The 13,663-nt window shown below is 34.2% G+C and overlaps 1 long non-coding RNA gene across 1 annotated transcript in view; it reads left to right on the top strand.

The window, feature by feature from the left end:
• The window catches only part of LOC103665749, a 135,840-nt gene extending 133,174 nt beyond the window's left edge, over nt 1-2,666 (top strand). Inside the window, exon 5 of the long non-coding RNA XR_569371.1 lies at nt 2,461-2,666. This is a non-coding gene — a long non-coding RNA (uncharacterized LOC103665749). The remainder of the gene's footprint in view (nt 1-2,460) is intronic.
• The last annotated feature ends 10,997 nt before the right edge of the window (nt 2,667-13,663 follow it).

Consider the following 13,663-nt stretch of genomic DNA (forward strand, 5'->3'; position numbering starts at 1 on the left):
AATAAATAATAAGTGTCTGTGCAGATAGCTAAATTCCCAGTAATTCTCTATTATAAAAGGCATGGTGGGGAGCCTGGGTGACACATTCCGTTAAGCCCCCAACTCTTGGTTTTGGCTTAGGTCATGATGTCAGGGTCATGAGATCAAGCCCCATGCTGGGCTCCATGCTCAGCTAGGAGTCTGCTTATAGTTTCTCTCTCCCTCACCCTCTACCCCACCACCCCATTCTTTCTCTCTCTCTCTCAAATAAATAAATATATATATATTTTTTAAAAAGGCCTGAGTATTGAAAGACAACAGTAGTAATTAAGACATTCTGTGCCATGTAAAAAAATGTCTTTGGCTTTCCAGAAATTTTTTTGTGGTTTTCTAATTTTGTTTGTATTTTCAAATAATGATTCAAAAGAAGAAAGAGAATTTTAGATAAGCATACTTTATTCTCCATTAATGCAGTAAATATCAGCAAGACGAAAAACATATGGCACAGGATAAATAATGTAAATTATTCTTTAAGGAAAGCATATGTACTATATATAGCAAAGTTTCTGTCAATCTTTTATATAATGCAATTTGTTTTACCCAGATAGCCAGTGTAAGATGTTGGATGTTTGTATAACATGTAGAAAAGATAGACTTTAATATGACAAGAAATAAAATATTGTCATTACTGTTATGTATTTCCTCGTCTAATACCTTTGCTTGTCCTTTCACTTTATGGAGTACCCTAAAGTATATTTCTTATCAGATTATATAAACATGACTTTGGACAATAAAATACAATCACAAAATCTGAAGTAGGTGGTCGATTTCTTCTGTTTGTCATGTGTACTGTCTCAGATAATGAGTTTTTCATAAGTTAGAGTGCCATTCTGGAGTAACGCTGAAGCCACAATAAATATTTAACAGGAAAATAAAATGTAGAAAATAGACTTCTCTAAAGACATAAGTAGACAACCTGATTTAGTTCCATAAATCTAGGAACATTACTCTCCATTTACAAATTTATAACACTGCATCCTTTGTATTATGGGTTATATTTATTTTCAAATAGCTCTGTTTTCTCATATCAATGAATTTTTAAGTGAAGAATGACGTTTTAAAAGCTATATATGTCTGAAGTAATAACTGGCTTATAATTCATGCAGGTATTTTGTTCAGTGTAGGTTGTACTTGAAATAATTATTTGGCTTACAGTGGAATTGGTACTCCATCCATATCAATAGACCTCCGCTGGGCAAGTTCACACACAAGGTTTTTCTTTCCACTCCCATGGTTCATAAGTCAAGAGGCAAATAAATGTATGACTCAGATTTGGTCTGTCATATGCTCTGTTCAAGAATTTTAAAACATGAGGGGCGCCTGGGTGGCATAGCAGTTAGGCATCTGCCTTCGGCTCAGGGCGTGATCCCGGCGTTATAGGATCGAGCCCCACATCAGGCTCCTCCGCTATGAGCCTGCTTCTTCCTCTCCCACTCCCCCTGCTTGTGTTCCTTCTCTCGCTGGCTGTCTCTATCTCTGTCGAATAAATAAATAAAATCTTTAACAAAAAAAAAAAAAGAATTTTAAAACATGGAAAAGAGAAATAAAATCCAGATGTGCTTGAATCTAAATCTTGTTATTGAGAGATCTCTTGAAAAGAGATCCATGAACATTCTTATTGCCGAGAAGCTAACCTGCTATTTGTCCTTCAGAAGGCTTAGTTTTCAAAAGTTCCTTTGATCTTGCAAACTATCTCATTTTTACTCCAAAAGTTCCGTTTTATGCTTAAAATGTCCAGACTTAGTTTTGCTGTTTACAACTAAAATAACTTTGATCAATACATAAATCTAAAGGGAATTGCTAGATAACGTCTATGAGAAAAAAACTAATGAGAAACTGCTATGTGAATATAAAGTGAGTTACAAATAATAATAAAGTGACTTTGTATGAATAATATAGTACCTACTTATTGTACAAACATCAAAATAAAAATATATGTAAATTCTTGAAGAAGGTGAAGTAAAAATAGCATGGTCTTTTGTGTCAAGAAGAGATGGCTTCCCTCCTGAGCCTTGGTTTTTCCTATGTCTGTGACTGTTGGCAAATCTCTGAAATTATCTTTATCCTCATCATTGAAATACAGACAATAATTAACTCCTATTGTCACTTTAGGATTTAATAATCTAATTCACATGCAATCACTATTTGAATGCCTGTTCACACAAAAGGTACTAAAGAATGTATGTTCTGTCTCTCCTCCACAATGACTATTTGTACATTTTGGGGTGTGTAAAGATCTAAGAAATAGTACTATTTTCCCTCCACAAATTCATAACTAAATGGGAAAATTAAAAAATGTGGTTAACGAGGGTCAAATATCAAGGGAATTAGAGACAATAGAAAAGGAATTCTGCCTATGGGAGCAGTGGTTTTCCAAGTGCTGAATTTCAGAGTCAAACTGAGATTTCTGCTGACTTACAGGGCCAGCTACACATCCTGAGGCCTGGACTGCAGAGATGGAACTAAGTTTATGGTATGCCAACAGCAAAGTGACCTCTCTCCAGAATAAACAAGAAAAGTAGGAGCCAAGCTACTTATGCCTTTTTTTTTTCCTTTTAAACTCACCAATCCAGAGTTGTTGAATAGTGAGTCTATAAAACATTAAAACATGGCAGGAAATACCAAGAATGGAGAAAATAATTTTATAAATAAAAGCAAGTCTTAGAGTGATTTGGATAGCATTCATAACGCTATAATTGTTAAAATACAGAACTGATGTTTTTGAATAAACTAGTGAAACTATGTGTGGCTTCAACAGTACTGGGAAAGCTAAAAGGAACGGGAAAATTTGTAAACAAAGACTGGAAGTCAGATGCCAGGAAAAAATAGGTGAGGGTTAGAAAGAAACTATTAGAAGAAGGGAGAGCATGATGCATGATCAAAAGTCTGAAAAATAATAAAGAGCAACATGATTTAAAGAAAATAAAATAGAGGAACAAATATGAAGTGATATTAACAGGAATTTTTAAAAACATGAACATTTTCAACCAGAACACTTTAGAATTTTCTATTAAAGATTATCTATGGATTAATCCATAAAATGGGTTTGCTGGAATAACACATATAGAAATATCAAGGAAGAGTAAGAAATAAAGACCATCATTAACAAAGAGTTACTTATACACACAAATGTGTGTGTGTGTGTGTATTAGTGTATATTCTATTAACTCTTTTCTTTCTACTTTTGAATATTTTTAAAAAATATTTTTTTCTTGAATATAATTGTTATGGTCAAAATAAGGGCCTCCCAAAGATGTCCATGGAACCTGTAAATGTGTAGTATATGTAGCAAGATGGAATTTGAAAATATGACTAAGGTTATGAGCCTTGAGGCAGGGAGATTAACTTGTATTATCTGGGTTGGCCCAATCTAACCACATGTACTCCTAAAAACATGGAGAGCTTCCTCAGGCTTGAAAAAAAGGAGAGATGAAGCAAAAGGACAGAGCAGAGAGATTCAGAGTGGAGAAGACTCAGCCTGCGGTTGCTGGCTTTGAAGATGGAGGAAGTGACCACAAGAATAGGAACACGGTGGCATCAGGAAGCTGAAAATCTCTCTGACCAGCAGCCAGCAAGGGAATGTGAACCTTAGTCCTACACCCAATGGTACTAAATTCCTCAACAACCTAAATAAGCTTGGAAGCAGATTCATGCTGAGAGACTCCAGAAAAGAATACAGTCTTGCCCACAGCTTGATCTCAGATTTGTAGAACGTGGAGCTGGGAGTCAGCCAAGTGAACTCAGACTTCTGAGCCACAGAACTGTGATACTGAGGGTATCTGCTTTTAAGTTGCTAAAGTTGCAGTAATTTGCTATGGCAACAGGAAGAGACGAATACAATATTAATCAGTTATTTGTAATGTTTTTGTATCTGTTGTTTTTCTTAATTCATAAAATTGGAACCATGTTACAGGTGGTGATGAGGAGATAGGCATTCAATTTTAAAAAGGTACGCCTGCACCAAGGAAAACAATGTGTGACATAAATGAGTTATCTAAAGCAGATGCTGTAGAGAATGGAAGGATTTTAGTTTGTGTTCAGATTCAAATAGGTAAAAGATGATATCTGGACAGTCCTTGCCACTATATAATTCTATTATAATAGAATTATAAAATTAAATGCTGTGCTATAAAGTTGTCTTATATTCAGTGGCCAGTGGAAGAAAGAAAAGTATATTTATTGTGGTTGTATGTGTATGTGGTGGAGTTAAAAGAATCGAGACACTCAGATCTGTGTTTACATAAGATTGGTCTTATATAAATAAGGATTCTTAAATTGTCCTAAGAAAACGTTAAAGCGGGTAAAAAAGTGCAATCAAAGAAACAATTTTAATAAATGTGATGTAAGGATGCCTTAAAATCAAAAATTGACTGTTAGTATAAAGGAGGAACTAAAAATACATTTTGCCAGTTACACCCAAAGGATGGTGGATTGATAATATAAAAAAGCAATGGGAATAAGGACATCAGGGTCCTAACTCAGATGATGTAAAAGTTGGTAATGCTGTATCTGTGATACTGAACATACAGAGAAGGCCACATAGATCCTTCTGGATTTAGTACCATGGAGAAAAAATAGCAGCATTACTGTATCAGCACAAAGAGAAAGTCGCAATTTGAATTACTTTGCATAAAATATTAAGTTGAAAAAGTTTCTTTAGTCTACTTCTTTCAAAAGATATCTCATGCCCTTCCTTTTACTTAATTACCTCGTAATTATATTTTATATATATTTTTTGTATAGCTTTATTGTTCAACATCCCATAAGTGCCTATCAATGTACTAGGAAGAGAACAAATTCTGCTGGGAAAGATGAATGGCAAGCACATTTTCCTTGATGTTTTGATGAGGTATTGTTCTTGTCTTTTAGAAAGAACTGAAAACTAAGGACAAGTTACTTTTAAATTATTTGAATTTTTGAAAGCCAGATGGTCCCCCCAAAAAGCATGATTGAATACACACATAAATTTCTTAATTTCTTCTTAAATTTAAACTTTGGGTATCTTATCCACACATTCTCATCTCTAGTGGAATATTGCAAAGAAAACAAAGGAAAAAAAAAAGAAAAGGTAAGAAAATTAAAATATTTTGTAATACAATTGAAATTGTCTTTGTGCTATTGTCACCCTAGGGTGGTGAATGTGGCACTGTCTCTGACACCAGTTATCATACACTATCCATCATGTGGGCTGAGGATGGAGCCAGGCTTGCCTTCCTAGAGACTTTTGATGAATGAGTTGCCAACTAAGGTCAATAACAACTCATTTACAGCTTCAAATGGTAACTTTGAACTAGAACTAACTTTGAACTTTGAGCTAGATACACAGGTTTTTGTCCATTCACAGCCGATGCCTAAATACTCCCGATCATACTCCATTCCACTAATCAATATGTGTGTGTTTGGGGGAAAAGACGTGTTCAGCACAGATGTTCCCTATCAATGACGCTCTCCTAATGGGAAAGACTCATGTATCTCAGTATTTGATTTTACCCCTTTTCCCAGGATATTTATCAGACAAGGAATTCACAGATTGTCAAACATAAGTTAAAATAATGATTTGAACATCATTTACTACTTATTTTTACAAAGTCAGATGATATGCATTTAGATCCTGGGAAATCACCTGCTTTCAGAAGCCCTCCAACAAATTCTTTTTCTCACTCTTACCTAACTCTGGCAAAACTGAGACCAGAGGGTCAGCTGGTCAACTTTGGACATAGGATTTGTGTCTTGGTAAGATGGAGGAAAACCAGGTAAGCCCTCAAATTTTTATTTCCTATTTTACCTCATTTGGAGTGCTTAGAATTGCTCCCTAAATATTGCCTTTCTTTTTTGTCATTGTCTGTTGTTTTTGTTTGCTTGTTGTTTCAGGTGTTACAAAAAGCTGAAAGCCAAAGCTAGAGGGTAAGTAAAACAGGAAGAAGACCCAGTACTCAGCCTTATCTCCCTCGGCCCTGTACTCATTATAGAGAAAATGTCCTCCTTACATACAGGATTTTAGCAAAAATCTGAACTGCAGATTTTAATTACTAACTTATAAATATTCAACTTGTCTTAAGAAGATTCTAACACTCTAACTTTGTGGAATGAAGGGAGGTGAAGGCCATGAACGAACAGTGGCTTTTGTCAAAACTCATTCCCTAGGTCAATGGAATGCATCAAAATGGGTAAAAGAAGTCTTCAATAATAGGTTTCAACATATCTTCCAGAACTTTGTTCCATCCCAGGAGTTGCAAATTCATTTAAATGTTAACACTGTACAAGTGTGTGTAAACACTAGAATGCTAACGCCTTACACTTTTAAATAGACTCATTCTGAAGAAATTTCCAAAATTTATCTGTGATATTCTAAAAATCATGTCACTTTTGACCTTCAAGTGGATAACCCAAAGTTAATTTTATACTTGCATACATATCTATTAGTAATAAAGTCCTAGTATGATAACAGCCAACCACATGTATCATGTACTTAATTTGCTTGCTGGATCAATGTAAGATTGCAACATTGCCACACTGTGTCCGATAAAAAAAAATCTATAGACATTATTTTAAAATAGCGTATGAATAAAATTCTCCTGTAAGACCACATAAATTAAACATAAGTAATTACAAAAATATAACATGAAACTTCAAAGAGACATTTTAAAAATATGTCACATGAGTGTTAGTCTTATTGTCTGCACACCGAATGCAGTGCAAAATATACGTAGGGAGTCTGGCTCCAAGCCCAAATCTTACGCGTGATTTTTCAGGTTCAACCATAGCCAATTACAAGGCTTTGCCTGGCAGGTTTCATGGAGGGAAGCTGCTCTCCCCACCACCAGACTGTGCAAAACCAGTGCATTATAGTTTTTCTGGAGGGAGTTAAGTCAAAACCTTAGGTCCTGCTCACCCGTCGGCCAGAGCTCACATGCGTGTCTGCATCCTAGCCCAGGTGTCTCCATGAGGCCTCCTTATCAGGGACAGTGGCTAAGTCTCTTTTCTGCATTTTTATTTAGTACTTTTCCACCCATAACCCTTCCTCCTCTCCCCATCCCCGGGGCACACTGGTCCATAAAAATTCAGGAGCCCCGTCATTCATGGCCCCTCAGCCATTAGACAATACCAATATATATATACCTATACCTATATATATATATATAGGTATAGGTATATATATAACAAGGAATAGCTGTGTACATATTTCTTTGTACACATATATGTAAGGCTACAGAATAAATTATTATAAATGGAATTACTAGACAAAAGCGTTTAAGCATTTAACTTTTCTGATAAACATTGCCAAATTGCCCTCAGCAACGATGTTTGAGAATGTTTCTACACTCAACCTCACAGTAAAAGTGTTAGTAACTCTTGTATTTGCCAGTGTCGTACAATGGGAACGTGGCTCTCTAACTGCCTTTGATTAACATTTATATTATTTTGCATGGGACTAGGATTCTTTTCAAATGTTTCAGGACCATCTGTATTTTCTTCATTGTGCCGTTGTTGTTCCTGCTTTGGCTATTTTCCCTTGGCTTTTGTTTTCTTAATGAATCATAGGACCTGTTACAATACTAAAATGTATCCTTTTGTTATATGTGTTATAATATTCTTCCAGTTCCCTTGTTTTTATACATCATTCGTGGTATTTTTTTACTATATAATAATTTGTTATTTATATACAGGTAAATTTATCCATCTTTTCTCTCAAGGCTTCTAAATATGCATTCTTCTAAGAAAGGCAAATTCTATGAACAATGTTTATAGAACAATCCATCTTTCTCCCACTAATAAACAGTAAGACCTTTATTATGTATTTGAGTATCCTTACAGACTTTGAGTATACTTATAGACTCTTATTTTACATTGAACTATTTACGTATTTAATAATATTATATTGTTTTAATTAAATTGTATATATCATATTTCGTATATGTTAATTGTCTCTTTATTATTCTTTGCTATTATTACTAATAATAATAGCAAAGGATAATTAAAATCTGCTTCTGAACTTAGGAAACTGCTGTAGATTTTTTAAAATTCTTATTGAGCTAAATATATAGACGAACCACTATGCTATATGGCAAACTTGTATGATAGACTTTTTTTACTTGCTTTGGTTTTGTTTCCTTCTCTTTTTACAATACAATTTTTTTCTTAGTATTATTGCAAAATGAGCTGTCTGAACCATTTTTACATTTCAGAAACTATCCTAAAAAATTGTTTAAATTCTTTTGCCCATTAAGTGAGCCCTTAAGAAGTGGGTTATTTGGGAGGACTTAAATCTGTATCATCCTGATAATTCTTGTTCAGAGAAACAGTTTACCTTTCATGAATTTAAAATTACCTGATCTTTTTAAATAAATGTTTTAATATAATGTTTGTTTTTCTCCTTTTTGTTTAGGTCCATTTTGATTCATATATCATTACTTGGGTTTGAGTATAATGAGGGCTTCCTGGGCCTTCTTGTAGACCCATAATAAGATAAATGATGGCAGTGTTCCAGGCTGGTAGGTATTTTCCCTTCATACCCAAATGAAACATGATTGAGTGCTCATAAGTTGATTGCAGATTTCCTGCTTACTTGGTTTACAAGGATCAGGAACTTTGGATCAAAATTCAGTACCATTCACTTCCTTCACTGCTACAGTCATGTGTTGTCTGTGCGTTTTCTTATTCAACCCTTGTTCCTCTGCTAGTTAGTGTTGGGGGCTAACCGTATCAATAAGAGCTGCCATGGTCAGACTATGTATCCTATCCTGTTGCTCTCAACACGTCCGCTGTTAAACACGGTAGGAAGCACACCTCCACTGGCAGATCTTTATGTTCTACAGGCTTCCTCTGAGGTCTGCAGACATCTCTGTCGGATATTTGACTTGTGCCCATTTCTCACAGTAACCTTAGAGTTTGCACCTTACTGTCCGCATTTTGGAAATGAGCGAAGTGTCAAAAATCATAAACCGCTTGCCTAGGTCTGCACAAGAATTAAATGAAGGAATCATTACTTGAATACAAGTATGTGCTCACAAAAGAAATCTTCTCTTTTTTCTCTTATTTCTTGTTTCATGTTCTTTTTATCTCACACAATAGCTGTTACCATTAACTTCATATGATGGATACCTAATGAAATTTAATTAAAAGAAAGTTATCACTTTTCATTACATAATTATATCTTAATACTTGTAATATTTTCTAAACATCATTGTACTTTATTTATTTTTTAAAGGATTTTTATTTATTTACTTGAGAAAGAGCAAGAGCGAGAGAGCACAGAGGGAGAGGGAGAAGCAGACTCCCCTTGGAGCAGAGATCCCCACGTGGGGCTCGATCCCAGCACCCTGAGATCATGACCTGACCTGAAGGCAGATGCTTAACCAACTAACCCCCCCCAGGCACCCCTAATAGCATTCTACTTTAAAAGGATATTTGTGCTAATATATTTGACAAAGATTTTTGCCCAATGCCCTGTGAATAGCAACTCCAAAACATCCAGGACCCAATTCATTGGGAAGGAAGTCTCTTTTGTGAGAAATGTAATTATCAGAGTATGCAGATGGTGAGGAAATCCAGTTCAAACCTGTCAAGACTGACTGCAGATTTGCCCAGTAGGCTGGAGAGTTTACGCTTGAAAAGCAGCGCTGGTCTGGTGGAGCCCGGAGTGAGGGGCAGGACAGAGTGCTGTAGTCTCAATCCCTTGACCAGGACTTGAGGCAGCCTCACAATTTGGGGTATTTTCCAGCTGCTTGGTTTCAGAGTAAAATACAGCTTCTCACCCATATGGTTTAACCCTTTGGAAAAGAGAACAGAAACATCAAATGGCTGATAGGTCAACTAGCACAACTAACCAGCTATACCAACTGTGGTGCTGTCAATAAATCAGGAAGACCGTCAAGTGATTCATCATTGCCTGCTTTTTCTGTGCATGATAAAAGCAAGAAACAAATATTGATTTTACTCAGAATCAAATCAATCAAAACAACCAATGGCTTAATAGCAACTGCAAATCCTCAAATGCCCTGTTATCAACACTTCCATTTAAAGTCACAAGACCAATTTTCTACTGTGTTCTTTTATCTCCCATTAGCCATGTAATTTAGACTTTTATAGTATATCATGTATAGGTGTATCGTTCTCCACTCCGACAAAGAAGAAAGTGGGAGCATCTTTACCTTTTTATATAATGCTTTTTTATTATATTTGTTTTTTTTCTTTCAATTTAAGAGAACAGCGTTGATTGTATGGACTTATCCCTAACGCTATTAATTTGGAATGAACCTGCTGTGAGGATATTCAGAGTTGACCTTTCACAATGAATTTGAATTCGGTATTGCATTTAAGAATCATCATTTATAATGCATTATTTAAAATGTATATTCTAAAATGTATTTATGACAGGACAATGGAAATGTTAAGTTTACTAATCTTTATGAACACACATTAGTAGTTTGACTCATTCTAGTGGGTTTTCCACAAGATGGAGTCCTAAAAATAATTCATGGAGCAACTAAATTACCCAGAATCTGGTGCTTCCTAGTTCATTTTTTAAAACCTGCATATTTTTCCATGTATTTTCATGGAAAATTGCTCAGATTAGAACAATTTTGACAGTTACCAGTATCAATGTTAGTAATTCATTACTATTAACTATCAGTGCACAACGGGTTCATTGAGATAGCAAGAATCAAAGAGACTATAATCAATAAAAAGGTACATTTTAATTTTAAGAGGCTAATCCATGAGATTTTCAATGAAAGTGTATGCATATATTAACGTGTTATATTTTTTATCTGAATTTCACATAACATTGGGAAAGTAGGATTCAGAAAATATAAATTATTTGCATCCGGGGGAAGTAAAAAGTAGCTAATGATACATAGAGAGGCTATCATTTTTATGCTGAGAATCGTAAGTATTTTTTAAACTTGTTACAAAATATCAAAGTCTACCTGCACTGCATTGATATTATTGCTGTAAATTTAACTGTGAAATTAATGCATTTGCACGGTAAAATGCTACATCTTTTGATAGATGTTCAAAAATTTTTATTCAAAACTTCTGTGCCTAGTTATACTTTGAGCAACTGAGTATAAGAGTACTGAATATAGATGCTAAATAACACATTTCCTAATATTAAAAACATTATTTAATGCAATTTTATTAACCTGATTATTGTCTGTTGAGATCTTCAATTTACTTACACTCTTTCACCATTTCCTTCCAAACTGTGAAAAATGAATGTACCCGTACGAGAAGACAGGACTGGTAAAGGGTTAAGTCATGATTTGTAAGGAAGCCCACACAGAAAAGATTTTGTTCTCATATGAGCCAAGGTCTGAGGTGGGAATAGAAGGAAGAGGCTGAAGTAAAAAATAGTGCTCTATTGCCAGGGAAAGGTGAGCACTCAGAAAGCTTTTCACCCCATTGGAATAGGGTAGCACCTTACCATTTGGAGGCCCTACCTGAAATGACCTGCCAAATATTCCTGATCCCTGAGAAAGAGTGTTTCTACAAGGTCAGCAAAGATAAGGGATCTCTAATGCAGAGATTTCAGAGCCCAGATACTCCTTCTGAGGAAGAGAACAAAGAATGTAAATGGTAGATTTATTTCTCCTGGATTGAAGACTTGAATTACTATTTGAAAATATTTCCTTGAAATAAAAGAGTTAAATTGCAAGGGAAAAACTAATAATAACCATTATCAAAATATTATGGCAAAATCTAGAATTTGAGTGCTGGATTGAGAAGGAGAAAACAAAAGCATTATCTCTACAATGTTATATTCTGGGAAAGGGAATCATGGAAACATGGAGGTTTTGGTTGTAGGACAGAGTTGATATATTTACATATGGTGGAAACATATATAATGATTATTGACATTGGGAATGTTTAAAAAAAAAACACTTGACAAATGGAAAGTCTTAAAGGACCTTCCACAGTAACTGAAGTAAAAGTAAGGGTGAATAAAAAATAAACCAGCAAAAATAAGCAAAAGGTAGAAAAGAATGCAACAAAGTAAAAAAATAATTTTAAAAATGAACTAAGATGAATGGAGTAATCATACAGACTAAATGTAAATTAATTTACATTTTTAAAAACAGATTTTAAAATTGAGTTTAATCAACTTTACTATTCATTATAAAAGAGGAACTCTTACAGCAAAGAACTAGATGTTGAAATGTTGAACCATGTCAGATAATAAGTACTCAGGCAAACACAGTAAAAGAGGAAGCAAGAGTGGCGATATTAATATCCTTTTCAGAATCCAACTGATTTATTAGAGAAGAATAATTGAAGAGAGAATTTGAATAATGCAATCAACATACAGCAATAGACATGTTAATAAAGTTGCATTCTATAAATTGAAATTTTATTTTGTATGAAAAAGATAAAGTTCTGGAGGATCCTAAAACAAGTGATACATCAACATCAAGCAGATCAAAAATAAGCACAGATATTGAATATCTGCCAAGTATGATTAATAAATCCAAGATATGCTGTATTTCATCTAGTTCAAATTTTTTTCATTGTAACCATTATATTATATATTACCAAGGAAGGGAAGAATGCTGTCAATTAACTTACACATGTTTTGTTATCATTTAAAATGTTTTGTATTTATTGAAAAATGTATTTTAGTATAGCAAATACCACTACGGTGCACCCATGGAGGTGAAAATATAACACAAAGAAGTAACTCCCTTCACCCTATTCCTGTTTGTGGACTTTGACATTTCCATGTTCTGAAATTTTTCACACTCTTACTTGTAAATTAAAGTCTGTCATATATCTTCTCATATTAACCTTTAATACATCTGAAATGAAGCAATTGCAGGAAAAAAATGCATCATCAAAGTTTATCAAATCAATGGACACGCCCTTACCCAACTGAATATATAACAATTAAATACTTCCCAGCTGTGGAGTAGGGGTCTAACCAAGACCTGATAGCAATCATTCTTTGGTTAAAACAGTATCTAGAATTTAAGATCAAACGGTTCAATGGCAAATATTCTTTCTTTTGTTTCCTCTAGGTACTCTATGTAAGTTACTTTTATAAAAACAATTCTTTTTTCCCCCAGCTTACTCATAAACTTAACTAGTAAACAAGAGTGCTAAAATGGAAAAGAAAAACTGGAGACTAATAAAAATGGTGAAACAATGGGTAACAATGTGTTCTTAAAGACATAGTATCAATTGATGTAAATACAACAGATTTAAATGCTTGAAAGAATAAATTGTCTTCTAAATGAATTTGTACAACAAAATTATCCATTTAAAATGTGCTTCAAATTTTATTTCTGCTTGTGTCTTTAATTTGCCTGCTTTTCCATCACTTGATTGCTTGATTCTAGAATCACTTCTGCTATTTAAATACTACTTTTTTCCTGTCTTGTTTCCTTGATTAAAACTCAGTTGGGTGTTTTCCCTTCTGTCTGATGACTACATTAGTACTCAGAACAAAACCAAAAAGTTCTGAATGAAATCACTCCCAAGCTTTCGCATTTTAAAATATGTATGAAGAATAAGTATTTTATAGAAAGCATTTCCATTGTTTCATGAATATTTTACTTTTCTTTTCTCGTCCATAACCATGGGCATATTTTTATTTGCATTTCAGTTATTTTCCATATTTGAAATCTAT

This window comes from Ursus maritimus, unplaced genomic scaffold (genome assembly GCF_017311325.1).
Source record: "Ursus maritimus isolate PB19 unplaced genomic scaffold, ASM1731132v1 scaffold_36, whole genome shotgun sequence".
Taxonomy (NCBI): Eukaryota; Metazoa; Chordata; class Mammalia; order Carnivora; family Ursidae; genus Ursus; species Ursus maritimus.